Below are 13,005 nucleotides of genomic sequence, written 5' to 3'. Positions count from 1 at the left end.
TTCTATAACGCATATTAGCAAGCCCATTATCGCCATTTTAGCGGCAGTTTCCTGCCGCTAAAACGGCGACAATTTTATCGCCGGTCTTGCTAATATGCCCCTAATTCTTTAAGACTGGGACAGAGTCAGCTGTTCAGCCTGGCAAGTGGTTTCTCTAGACACAACACCCATATCTCTAGCTATAGAAAGCAAGCTAAGACAGCTTGTCTGGAGTCACAATGCAGAGAATAATTCTGACAAATGGGTGCTAACATCTGAATTTGAAAAATAGGGTTTGCTAAGCCACTGGACTTTGCTACTAAGATCACAAAAATGGTTCATTGCCTGCTGAAGCGTAGCCCATTTGCATTTCTGCCATTTTTTCATGGCTCGGGCACATTATATGTTCATTTACTCGCCATATGGCAGGCCTGTGATCAGCATCTGCCTGCAGCCAGTGGGGTGCCAGTACGGTCATGACGTGTTAAACTCACCCAGAAGTTCTGCATTGGCATGGCTGCAGGCGTGGCTGCTGGTAGAGGCGCAAGCTCTTACAAGCATGTGTGTTTATGTTCTGGCCACCTTAAGTTTGCGGTTTATAACTCAAAACTACATGGGGGTAGTTTAAACAGGTATCTGACAGTTTTGGCTATGTTGTATGGGAAATTATTGCGCCAGCCTCAGCCTGTGAGCATAATGGTGCTCAGCCTGTCCGCCCCTGAGTCAGCTCACTGACACTGTCTGACAGGCAGCTGAGATACCTGGATCCCTATGTAACTTGTCTTGTTCATGTTGGAGCCTCACACATCCTTCCTGTTGGGACATGGGTCACACGTTACGTGGAAAGAGAGAGAGTCCCTGGAGTCCTGATGCTCCCCTGATTAATTGCTAGCAGGTTGGGGGCCAGAGGCTGGCAATGCTTTCTGGTGCTTTGCTGCAGATTTAAGATCTTCTTGGAGTTTCTTGATGCTCAAACAGGTGTAATTTCAGATATTTATATGTTTCCCCCGTCGCCATTGCTTCATTATGCCACTGTCACTGTCATTCATAGTCATTGAAATGTTACTTATAATTACACTGAAATTGTGAAAATGTCACACATAGCAATTTGAAACCTTGGCAGCCATGGATCAAGACACTCAAGGAACAATCACATTGCCGAAATTTCATGCACACAAGGTCACTTGAGACATTTCGCAGTAGTCTATTACACAGCTGAAGTTTAGAAAATGCAGTAGTTATTTCCCATTGAGGAAGCACTTACTAATTAAGCAATAGAAAGTACTTCAGTTGGGTAGACATTTTGTACACAACTGTGTGTTCTTGTTGGGAAAAAAGGGCAGATGAAGATCCATTGTGACCCAGTCACTCACACAGCTAAAGACACACCCTCAAATACACTCAGACACCCACTCAAACACCCATTCAGCCATTCACACACCCACTCACTGACCCATACATCCACTCACTTGCTCACTCACTCATTCACTAGGTCACACACCCACTCTAAAGCTCAGCGATCCACTCACACACCCACTCACTGTCCTATACAGCCATTCACATACTCACTCTCAAAGGTCACAGGTTACAGTTAGGAAATACAATTAAAAAAACTTTGAAGTTCACTGAAAAAACAAAGGTTACAGGGTCGCTATAGTTAGAATACAATATTAAAAAACCATGAACATTTTCCCAAAAATCCAAAGGTTACAGGAATATTATAGTTAGGAAATAACTTAAAAAACTGGTAGAAATTCACTAAAACAATTCACTCTAGAACACAGGAGGGGTCTATCAGGGTTGGTATTGCAATGGTTTACATCATTCATTCACAACAGAACTGAAAGCATTAAGGTGAACCAATCCCCACCTCAGCCCTTTACAGTAACTATGCGGGTTCCACAAGGGTCCGCCCTTTCACCCATAATCTTCAATTTATTCTTGAAACCATAAGCAAATGTGTTGAACTCCATGAACATTGTTTTTCATATGTATGTGGATGACCCTCAACTTTATCTGAAAGTCACCTCTCCGGAAGACTTCATTGCACTCACTCCATTGTGATGAACATTCAAAACTGGCTCACTGATAACTACCTCATACTCAACACCTCTAAAACAGAATTCCTTATCATAGCTCCCCCTAACCACACTCCCAAGATTGAACTCTGAATGAAACATCTTACAGCCTTCGACTGCTCCCCCCACATTCCTGATTCAGCTAAATCTCTCAGTAACACACTAGACAGGCACCTGAACATGCAGAATCATATCAGCAATGCAACCAAGCGAGCTAAACACCAGATGGGGATAATAAGGAATCTCAAACACTTCCTTCCACAATAAGACTCCAAATTGGTGGTTCAAGCTCTAGTATTGCCAAGGCTAGACCAAGGTAGTTTGATGCTCTGTGGTCTTCTCAAACAAAACTTGGCCCTCTAAGGGCTTCTATTAATGCTGCAGCCAGATTGATTACTGGTACAAAAAGAAATGATCACATATCCCTAGCCTTATAATCCGTAAATTAGCTACCATATGAAGCAAGAATACAGCTAAAGCTTGCCTTCACTTCTAGACCCCCATTTATCTGATTCACAAACTAGAATTATCAGGTCACTGCAGACCTTCTCGAAGTGCAAGTTCACTGCTCCTGAAACTACAGATTTTCCACAAAAAGAGAATAAGTACCAGAGCTTTCTCAGGCATTGCCTCAAAGATTTGGAACTCTCTTCCTCCAGAAGTCAATCGAATCCCACCCACTGCTTCTTTAAAAAAGTAAGTGAAAAAAATCCTAATACTCAGGTTTCTGCCCTAAAGGCCTTGACTCTGCTGCTTCATTACTGCCCTCGTCTCCGATGCCTTTATTGTCTATTACATGGTTGTACACTGGAGAATAACAGTGTTAACAGGGTATGCACATATTTGTATTGCATATAATGAATGTTCTTCTATCATTACTGAATCCATTTGACCCTAAATGTGAAGCACTCCAAAACCCCCTGGGGTCATCCTACCTACCCTTATTGTGAAGCACTCTGATACCCGCCTAGGTCATGTCCGCGCTACACAAAAGTTTATAAATAAATAAAAACATTACAGGGACATTATAGTTGGGAAATAAAATTCTGAGAAATTCAATAAAAAAGCAAAGGTGACCGAGATATTATATGTAGGCTCAGATTTCACACGTACAAAACCAGTGAAATTCAACAGTTATAGTTATGTGAGCTAACTATAACTTATGCCCCCGCAGGAGGCATGGCCAGCCAAGATGGCTGAATAGATGTTCCTCAGGGACGCTCTGGCAAAGAAGAGCAAAATCTTGTGGAATCCTGAAGTGTATGAGCAGATGGACCCAAGAGCTGCATTGCTGTTCACTCTGGGGCTTTTCTGCACTTACTGTATTTATAAAAACTGGCTCACACTTGCTGATCTTGCCAGCCATGGCATTGCCATGAGGCTGGGGCAGGGAGGATGGCCTGGTGTGATGGAGTGCACTGTGCTGAGCAGCGCCCTGTTGCATATGAGGTGCAGACAGCACTATGAGCCTGGAAGATCTCTGGCTCAGGGTCCCGAGTTCCTGGCCTATGCGGGAGCCACGGGAGGCCTGGGACTTGTAGCTGCAGGTTGCCGCTAGGAGGAGGATCCTCGGCCCATCATTAGTAAGGTAGCAGTGCCTACCTGACTTGCTGACTAGAACTGGTTACTGGTCAAAGGGGGGATCGGTGGTGTGGAACGATGGATCATCCCAGATCTGACTAGAGGCTGATTTCAGGGCAGAATCATCACCGCAATTAGCACAATGGATGGCAGGGACCAAGAGCTGCACAGAAGCATGTGGGAACATCTCCAAACAAGTAAGCACCATACCTTGACTGTGAAGGCAACAAAGGAAGGTCCCTCTTGGGATGCTGGGCTTTAAATGGGTGACTGTCAAAAGGGGGAGTGCCCTGTACGAGGCAGCAAGGTTGAAATGCATACAGTGCGCCGCTATATGTGAGAAGACTTTGTCTGATGAGCCTGTCAGGGATGTAGGAGGACATAAGGGAGCTCTGCTAATATGTTTTGTGTCCTTGATGGCCAATGTGGGTACAGGGCAACAGTTGATACTGCCCTCTGAGCTGTTGGGCGGTTTTGGAGCCCTGTGGAGCAGCCTGCTTGACCCTGTTAAAAGGCGCTATAGTGGTACTGTTATGAGACTGCCCTTCTGAGGATGGGACACAGGGTCACCTAGTGGGGATCCCTGGGCCGTACAACTGCAGTTTGGAGAGGCGCAGTACAGCCCAAACATGGCCTTATGTAAGGTTGTAGGAGGGCTACAAGCTTATTGCAGAAGAGAATCCTGTGTGTGGCACATGCGTAGAGAGCAACATGCAGTGGTTACCTTGGAGGAGCTATTGTCCTGGTCCTGAGCGAATTTGAGTGCAGTGAGTTGATGGTGAATCCTATTTCCAAGCTGTGTACACAGTGGCCAGCTGTGCATTTAGTCAACCGTAAATGCCTGAGGGAGAAACTGGGATTGTCTGCAAATTATCCCTAAAGGGGCATGCCAGATGCGGTATCTTTGGTTCCTTCTAAAAGACTCCCACTGGCATATCTACCACAGTGAAGGATAAGGAGTTGAAGGCGGTGAAATCTAATACAATACAGTATGCGGTCCTTGGACCAGGACGCCAGGAAAGTGGTCAGAATTTAATCTGGCACTGGTATCTGTGGACAGTCCACAGGGCACCACTGAAATACTAGTCAGGTGCTGGAAATCAAGATAGATACAATGTCCATGGACAATAGTCATCTTTATCTCATTCTGCGTAAGGTTCAACAAGGGTAACCATCACTGAAAGGATGTGGGAACTCTTAGGATGGAAATCAATGACCTAAAAGCCCTGGTAGCCAGCAAGTGCACTGCGAGGTAAGCTAGGGATCATGTGGATGATGTTGAAGGGTGCAATTTGAATATATACTTGAGCAAGATATATTTAATCTAAATCAGCAGGCGTGTGGATATCATATGAACATAACACAATGCATACTCAAAGAATAGACATAGATACACAAATATTGTTATGCAAAAATGACATATATAAAAATGTTTTATACAATTTCAAAAATAACACTCAATGAGCAAGTAGTCAAGACTTTGTTAAACAACATTGTATAAATTGTCCTTAATATTAGGTTAATACACAAATGTGTGAATGGTCTACCACATGATGAAGTCAGATAGATACAATTACAGCAAAATGTCATTGTCTCCTATTAACAATGGGTTTCATGGTATATGACTAGAGACAGTAAACCTTCATTACATATTCTATATTTTGACGAAAACATTAATCGTATTGTACAAGGCTTGAAGATTATGTAACTATGTGCATTTCAGCAATAGTGCCTTCATCAGGAAGCTGTTACACCAATATCTGAGAAAGATTAGAGAAACAATTGATCTACATGTGTAATGTTCCTGCAACACAATCACTTTTCAGTTTAAATAGAGGAAATCTAGGGAGCAATTAAAAACAGTAGGTGTGTAATCAAAAGATTAACTAGCCCCATCATCGTGCTCCGATACATAAAAACTGGGTGTAGGAGGTTCATAACTAATGAGTCAAGAATTTCCAAACCCATTGTGTGAACAAAAAAAAATGTGTGCTGGAAATACCTAGATATAGCGACTCCACTCGGGCCTAGAGTGGATGGCATGCAGATAGCACTAGGGGGACATAAACCTACCCCGGGTAGTATAAACAGTACCTTTCCAGGAACGCAGAGCTGATTGAGAGGCCCCAGGATGTTTGTAGGACCAACTATGGTATGGAAGTTAAAAAGCAGTTCGCTTGTGAAACAAAGTGGAAAATAACATAAATGTTGGTAAGCTCCTGCAGATGGATTACAGGAAAATGAAAGTATAAAGATGAACCAAATGGGACTGAACATTTACGTTTTGTTTAGATTTCAATATACATTAGTGTGCCATGTAGAATAGATGCTCTTACCCAGAAATATGTGAGTCTGTGCACCAATGATACAGTTAGTAAGGCTGTGCCATCAGACAGTGCTAAAAGATTAGTTGATCAGCAGCGGGCAGAGCAGGAGACATTTGTTTTTTTTTAATGACAAAATCCTGTAAAATAGTAAAGAATTACATTGACGGATCTGCTCAGCCGGCTGTAGGTAGCAAACAAAAATACAGCACTGCATGTGCGATTGTGAAGGATAGTATGCAGGAAGGCAAGTTCCAACCTAGAAGTACGAACACACAGTCTCTAGGAGACTGAGCAGCTAGCAGAATTAAAAGCATTATTACTGGTACTAATAAAAACGGATCGAGAATACCCCACACTAATTGTGTGCGATTCATTTTACTGTGTGCAGTCATACAACAAATATCTTTACTACTGTGGTGAGAATGGGTTTAAAGACTCAAACGGTTGCACAATAAAGCATAAAATGCTGTGGGAACAGGTAGCTGAGTAGAAAAACGAACTTCCAGCGCTCACATGATACACACCCTGAGTCCTCAACGTGATGGCATTCACATTAAAGGGAATTAATTGGCTGATGAAAATGCAAAAGGGGCAGTACGAACTGCTGCCGTAGTTGCAATCACTTGTTCAAAAACAACAATAGACGGACAGATAATGGTAGCTGTCATTGCTTCATGCAAAAACAGTACAGCCTTACCAAAAGGCTTTCCACTCAAGTACTCCTACAATTTAGATGCAAATAATATTCCGTATACTTAAGTTCCAGGAGTGAGGGATAGAGTAATACCAAACATGGATCGCAGATTAGGTTTAATTCTAGCTGCACACAAGGTTCTAGGTTTTGCACACGCAGAAGTTACAATGACAGTTTCTTTACTGGAACAACACTATTGGTGGCCACCAAGGGTTCCACCGTAGCACATCCATCACAGATACCATTACTCATATCAGACAGGCCACTCGCTGTCCCCCACAATCTGATGGGGCTAACAAGTACATCTTGGTGGCGGTTGATTCATACTCTAGATTCCTATGGGTATGGCCTCAGCACTCGGCTGACGCTCAAACTGTTATAAAAGATTTGCTAGTCTTTACAGGGACATACGCATTTGGCTCATTACATTATGACTGCAGCCCCGCTTTTAGCTCTAGGGCTTACAAGGAGGCCCTTGGAAGTTTGGGTGTTGCATTGCGGTACTCCTCTCCGTAACATCTTGAGGGAAATTTGGTCGTGGAGACTAAAAAACGAGATTTAAAGCAATATTTAACAGCAAGAATATTAGGTTTGGGTGGTAGTTGAGTCAATCACTTATATGGGGTCCAAAAAGCCACTAACAAGATGCCAAGACGTTCCCCAGGAGGTGTCACTCCTGATGAGGTCCTATTTGGGACAAGAATGTGGGTACCTGATCTTGATTGTGAAAGCACAGTGGCATATGAAAAACCATTTGACATCAATAAACGTTTGTCTGTTTTACAGGATCTCAATGAATCCGGGGCACTACAAAGCAACGTGCAAGTAAAACGCACTGCCACTGGGGAAGTCAAATCAGTCACAACAAGACCTGCCTGGATGCCAGAAGTCGGGGATCTAGTCAGAGAAAAGAGTGTGGACAAAAATGAATTCGGACCATCATACAGAAGCCTGTCCCTGTCTTGGCTGTCGAAGGAACAAGCTGGAAATACAGAGAGGGATCCCTTAGACCAAAGTAATAGGGTTCAAATTACTGATAAAAATCAAGCTTCCTTTGGTTATCTAAATTCAATATATGAATCGCAACAGACACCAACTAATTATTCTCACACCAATTATACCGGAAGGAGTCTAATTGTATACCCAAGGCCAAACCACAAGAGTTAAAAATATATTTATTTTATTCTTTTTTTAAAAACATGTAAAAAATATATCCAAATCAATTACTCATTAAAAACAACATCATAAGAAATTACATCAATTTCAAGTTAAGTTAAACAGGATTTTGCTAGTTGTGGCTAAGGAGAAACAACCAATCTGTTTATAAACAATTCATTAAGGTAATAAATCATACAACAAACAACATATACATAAGAAAAGACAGCACAGTATGTAATGGATAGTACATTGAAAAAGACAATACAATTTGTCATAAAAACCACACTTGGAACCCAATAAGTTGTGCCTAATTCAATATTTGTAGTTCCAACCACTTCACAGATTGTCGAAGGAACAAGAACAGTACTTCTTCTGCCTCTTGCCTGCAAAAAAGAAAAGAGATTTGTCTCCATCGATCGGATCAAATCACACTATGTGGCCGATACTGAACAGTAGGCCTTGTGGGCTCCTGGGTAGTCATCATTCTCCTTTCGCTACCATACAGGAAGTTCAGACAGAAAGACTCATAACATTTGAAGAGTCACGAATACAAAGTAATGGACTTTCCAACAATGAAACGGAAATCGTTCCTGTTGAAACAGAAAATCAAAATACAAATGAAAGACAAGTATCAATTCGATATACCAACAATTCTAAATCAATCAGTCTCTACAAGAGATGGCTGCCGGTTCAACAAAACCTGCTAAGCTACTAAAGGTAGATCAAACTGCATCTGGCTACTTCATGGATTTTGATGCCTTCTCGCTTGATCCCTGTGAGCCTGAATCAATGCCATCTCCAGTCTCCGGTAAAAGACAACTTGTTGATTTTTAAATTTTTCTGAAAAAGACTTACCTGTTGTCATAATGGCGACAACTCTGGATACTTAAGGGAATATTTTTTTTTCTATTCTGGATTATCCTAGTGACTGTCTTTTCTTACTCATGAACAGTAACTATGTCCCAGTATCTAATGTGAACTTGGTCCTGAAACCTTATACGTCATCTCACCATGAACAAAGAGACCTGCCCTTTGTGAACAATACAGCTGTTCCAATTCCTGATGGTACAGTTTGGGATAGGTGTGATTAAGATGCATATGGTCCCACAGAGTTTTTGAAAATACCACATGTTTTCACAATTTCTTTAAATGATATCATTACCTCTAGTACACTTTCTGATAATTGGGATTTTGAAACTGTAAATAACATGTTGCCTGATTTAGAACAATCTGCTGCATTTTCAAGCACTGAAACATAAGAGGACACAACTGATACACAATATGTACTGTTACCATCGTTATGGTCATCTCTTTTTACATAAATCCAGTATCCCACATATTGTATTTATATACCACCAATGGGAACATTGCCCGATGCTACCAAAAGGTAGTTTGTGAACATTTGCACAGACGTTTTCCTATTTTTCAGGGTTTAACACTTCAGACCCGACCTCATATTACTATAGGGTTGCACCTACAACTTCACAGAAAAATATGCTAACAAACACAAACCAGATTTACTCTGCATCCTTTATTACCCAACTGTCTGAACAGGGTTTCAACTTATGGAAGGACACTATAAACATAAAATCAGTCTGGGGTTCAAATGAATGGCAAGTTCAGGGAGCAGAGGCACTCTTTTAGAGCATGTCTCGTTCCAGAACAAATCATCTTTCGGAATGACACAGTGCAGAAGACTTCTTGTCTTGGATTAGCCAAAAACAAGGATTTGAACATACCTCGTTTTCCCTCACCGTACAAACTTTGAGGGGTGGCAGAACTTTACCCCAAATGGAAGGGATGGTTAGTTTGGCACACAGATGCAAATAGATGTCAGTCAAGATTCAAGGGTACCACCAAAGGCGTTTAGTATCCATAGGCCAGAACAAAGCTGTGTACAACGAGAACATCTGGGGGTGGTGACATCATACAGTGTTGGGAAGTTATGCTTCGATGGGCTAAAAACCTCAACACTGTCCCAGGTGAAACTGCACTTATCCTTACTGTCAGAAGACATGGATCTAAGGGATTTTTTATTGGGTCCCAGAAAGCCATGTCAGAAACTTTTCTTATATGCTGTCTATAATGAAATCTGGAAAATCTCTCAGGAAGAAGCCATGGAGAGACTCCGTGAAATAGATACAATTAACCTTGAAAAAGCTTTAGCAGTAGTCGATAATGGTATGCATTAACAACAAGGATTTATTCACTGGGCAACATTGTATCTTCTGCTATAGATATACTAGAAAAAGACTTGTGCATATTACAGCACGGACAGTCTCAGTTACGTTGTATTATGTTGTTAAGCTGGACGCTACAATCATTGCTTTCTGGTTATGTGCCATGGCGATTTATCAATAGCATATCCCTGTTCTCTACTTACAATCTAACAAAAAAGCAGATGACAATTGCACAAAGAGGGGCAAAATATACAATGCTGCGTATTGAAAAACTGTGCCAATTACCTTTCACTGTGGCAGAGTCACCATCCACAGAATGGTTAATTCATGGCCATATAACATTACCGGTCACAACTTGCCAGTTTCAGTATTGGTTAGAACAACAACAGGCAGGCAGATATGAAGAAATGGGTAAGGAATTCATCAAGGAATCTTAAGAATTACTGCATAGATTTTGATGAAGGAGTGGCGACAAGTGTTTCTAAGCGGTACAAACTGTGAAAACTCCTTATGTGGATCACTCATTTGCCAGGATATCATGCTTCACGGGGCCTGTAATGGTTCAATTGCAAACTTATCCTGTCATTTGACAGGTTCCCCAGCTGCCGTGATTGATCCGGTGTTCCAGTTGCTCTCAAATGGGAGTTACTTGATACTGAATGATCACGGTTGTTGTGGGATGCTTCCAGGCATCGAATATCTTGTCACTGTTGGCTCCAGGGTTACTTGCTGTATGCAAGTATTGTTTCCACCGACCAACACAGTCAGGGAGGAACAGTTATGGCCTTCACTGAATACTTCTTGTATACGGTTTGATACTCTGAGCAAATTGAAAGACATGCTTCTACAGAAAATTGTGCCCTTGACCTCCACAAGAGACCTTTGACCTTCAGTTTGCAAAGTCCTCAGCTGAGATACAGGCACTTGTATGAACAAACTGCCCTTTCCATTTCACATAAATGGTACAATGTATCTTTAACATGTTTAATACGATGGGTATAGTGCACCTATTTAAGATTATAGGTTCTGGACTGTTAAGCACCTTTCAGACAGTCCTCGGAGTGATTCCAGCCTTCATGCACTCCGTATTTGGAAGCATTTTTGGAGGTCTTCTGCTGATCCTATTCCTAAGAGCAGGAATACTGATTCTAATTTTTCTGCTACGCAATGGACGTCCCATTCACCAAGGAGATGGAAAAAAACACTCCTGTAGAACAAATACCGTGATCGCATGGTACTCCATCTGGGCATACCTCGCCTTCGGGAACTGAGCGAGTCTTGGTTCTCATCATTTTGACAAGTCTGGATTGACTGTGTTCTGCCTGTCCTCCACTGCCTACTTTCTGACAAGAATGCGTGTTGGATCTATGTCCAACACTTCCATCGGTTGCACAACCAGACGTGGATGCTTTTCTTGATCCATTAAAGGCCCATGTACTGCTGTGTCCTCAGCATCTTCCCATGTTGATGTCGGCATTCATAGAGCCACCACGGGATGCTTCAGTTCGTGTTGGAACGGAGACTGGCTCCTTTACAGGCACACAAGTCATGGATACCATACAGGGTTCCCCGGCATCGGCTGTGGGCTCTGCAGAAGATCATCTGTGCTCAATTGACCTGATCTGTGAGGTGTTGCAGGGATCGTCATCTGAGATGGCAAGCAGCAGTGATGTTGTGTCTCCCAAACAGGACACAAACATTTGGCTCATCGTGTGCTGGGGAAAATTTGGCCTTTTTTAAAACAACCAAAACTTGGAATTTAAAAAAACAACACAATTTGTATGCTTCTCTTGTTGAAACTGCATGGCTTTCAGGCACTCAATATTGTTCGGATCATATGTACGAACATATTTTGAGAGACTTCTGCAGCTTATACTGGAATGTTAGCATTTTTTAACACATTTTTTACTTGTTAATTGTTTGCATATATTAGAAGTATATTTAGAATTTTTAATATCTCATCCAGTCGGATGAGGAGTGGGTGTTATGTTTCAGACATTTGCCTGATATAGGCTCAGGTAGCAACCAGACCATTCACTTATAGTCCCCTGACATTACACTACATAACGGTTCTTAGTACTGAGCTTTTACCTAGTTACAGTAATGCCTAAATGACATGGGGTTTTCTCTGAAAACTAGCCTCATTTATTGTTAGAAATGGGATTTCCGGTAGGCTAGGGCCTATGTCGAAGCCAGGCAGAAACCTCTACTCAAGTCAGGATAAGGAAGTTACACTCCGAAAATAACCCCTGCTCATCCCCTGGGTAGCTTGGCATAAGCAGTCAGGCTGATCTTAGAGGCAGTGTGTAAAGCATTTTGCACCCAACCAACAGTAATACAGTGTAAGCCCTACAAAAGGGCACCACACCAGTTTAGAAAAATAACCAATAATTTTATATACTTTCAACAAGACCAAGAACAATAAAAACCCACAATACTATATGTAAAGAAAAGTCTGCAGTTATCCAAATAAGATTCAAAGTTCCTTTATGTCGAATGCTCCGTCCGGGGCTATCACAGCGTCGTGAGCAAACAAATCCAGACAGTTCTGGCTGGCTGCGGTGTTGCAAGCCAGCTACGGTGTAGGGAGGACCCTCAAACAGTATCTTTCGGAAATGCAGGGCAATGGGGCCCTTGAAGTCACTCGCGTTGCAGGTCGAGCTCCTTTCTGATGGGATCAGGAGCGCTGGCGCCGGCAGGCGTCGGGTGCTGCGGTGCAAAGTGCAGCGGTGCAGCGTGCGGTACCCCCAGGTCGCATGCGAGCAGCAGCTCGGTGGCGGTGTCAGATGGTGTCGTCGGTGAGACCAGGGCCACAGTGCAAGATGAAGGCGGTGCTCGTCACGGTGCTAGCAGGTCCCAGTGCAGTGGCGGTGTCAGGAAGGCCACAGCAGCGTCGTGTAGCGAGGCGATGAGGAGTGCGGTGCCCACAGGTCACGTTGAGAGCAGTGGCTCGGTGATGGCATCAGCAGGCGTCATTGATAAGAACAGGGTCAAGGTGCCGCATTGCA

General features: G+C 42.6%; 1 protein-coding gene across 1 annotated transcript in view; it reads right to left on the bottom strand.

The window, feature by feature from the left end:
• Positions 1-7,881: 7,881 nt before the first annotated feature.
• The window catches only part of LOC146806292 (zinc finger BED domain-containing protein 6-like), a 335,542-nt gene continuing 330,418 nt past the window's right edge, over positions 7,882-13,005 (bottom strand). The window contains exon 4 of the mRNA XM_085623520.1: positions 7,882-8,407. The gene's annotated coding sequence lies outside the window, so the exon portion shown is untranslated. The remainder of the gene's footprint in view (positions 8,408-13,005) is intronic.

Source organism: Triturus cristatus, chromosome 8 (assembly GCF_964204655.1).
Source record: "Triturus cristatus chromosome 8, aTriCri1.1, whole genome shotgun sequence".
Taxonomy (NCBI): domain Eukaryota; kingdom Metazoa; phylum Chordata; class Amphibia; order Caudata; family Salamandridae; genus Triturus; species Triturus cristatus.
Note: the sequence above shows the minus strand (reverse complement) of the source record. Positions and strands in the feature narration are given on the sequence as shown.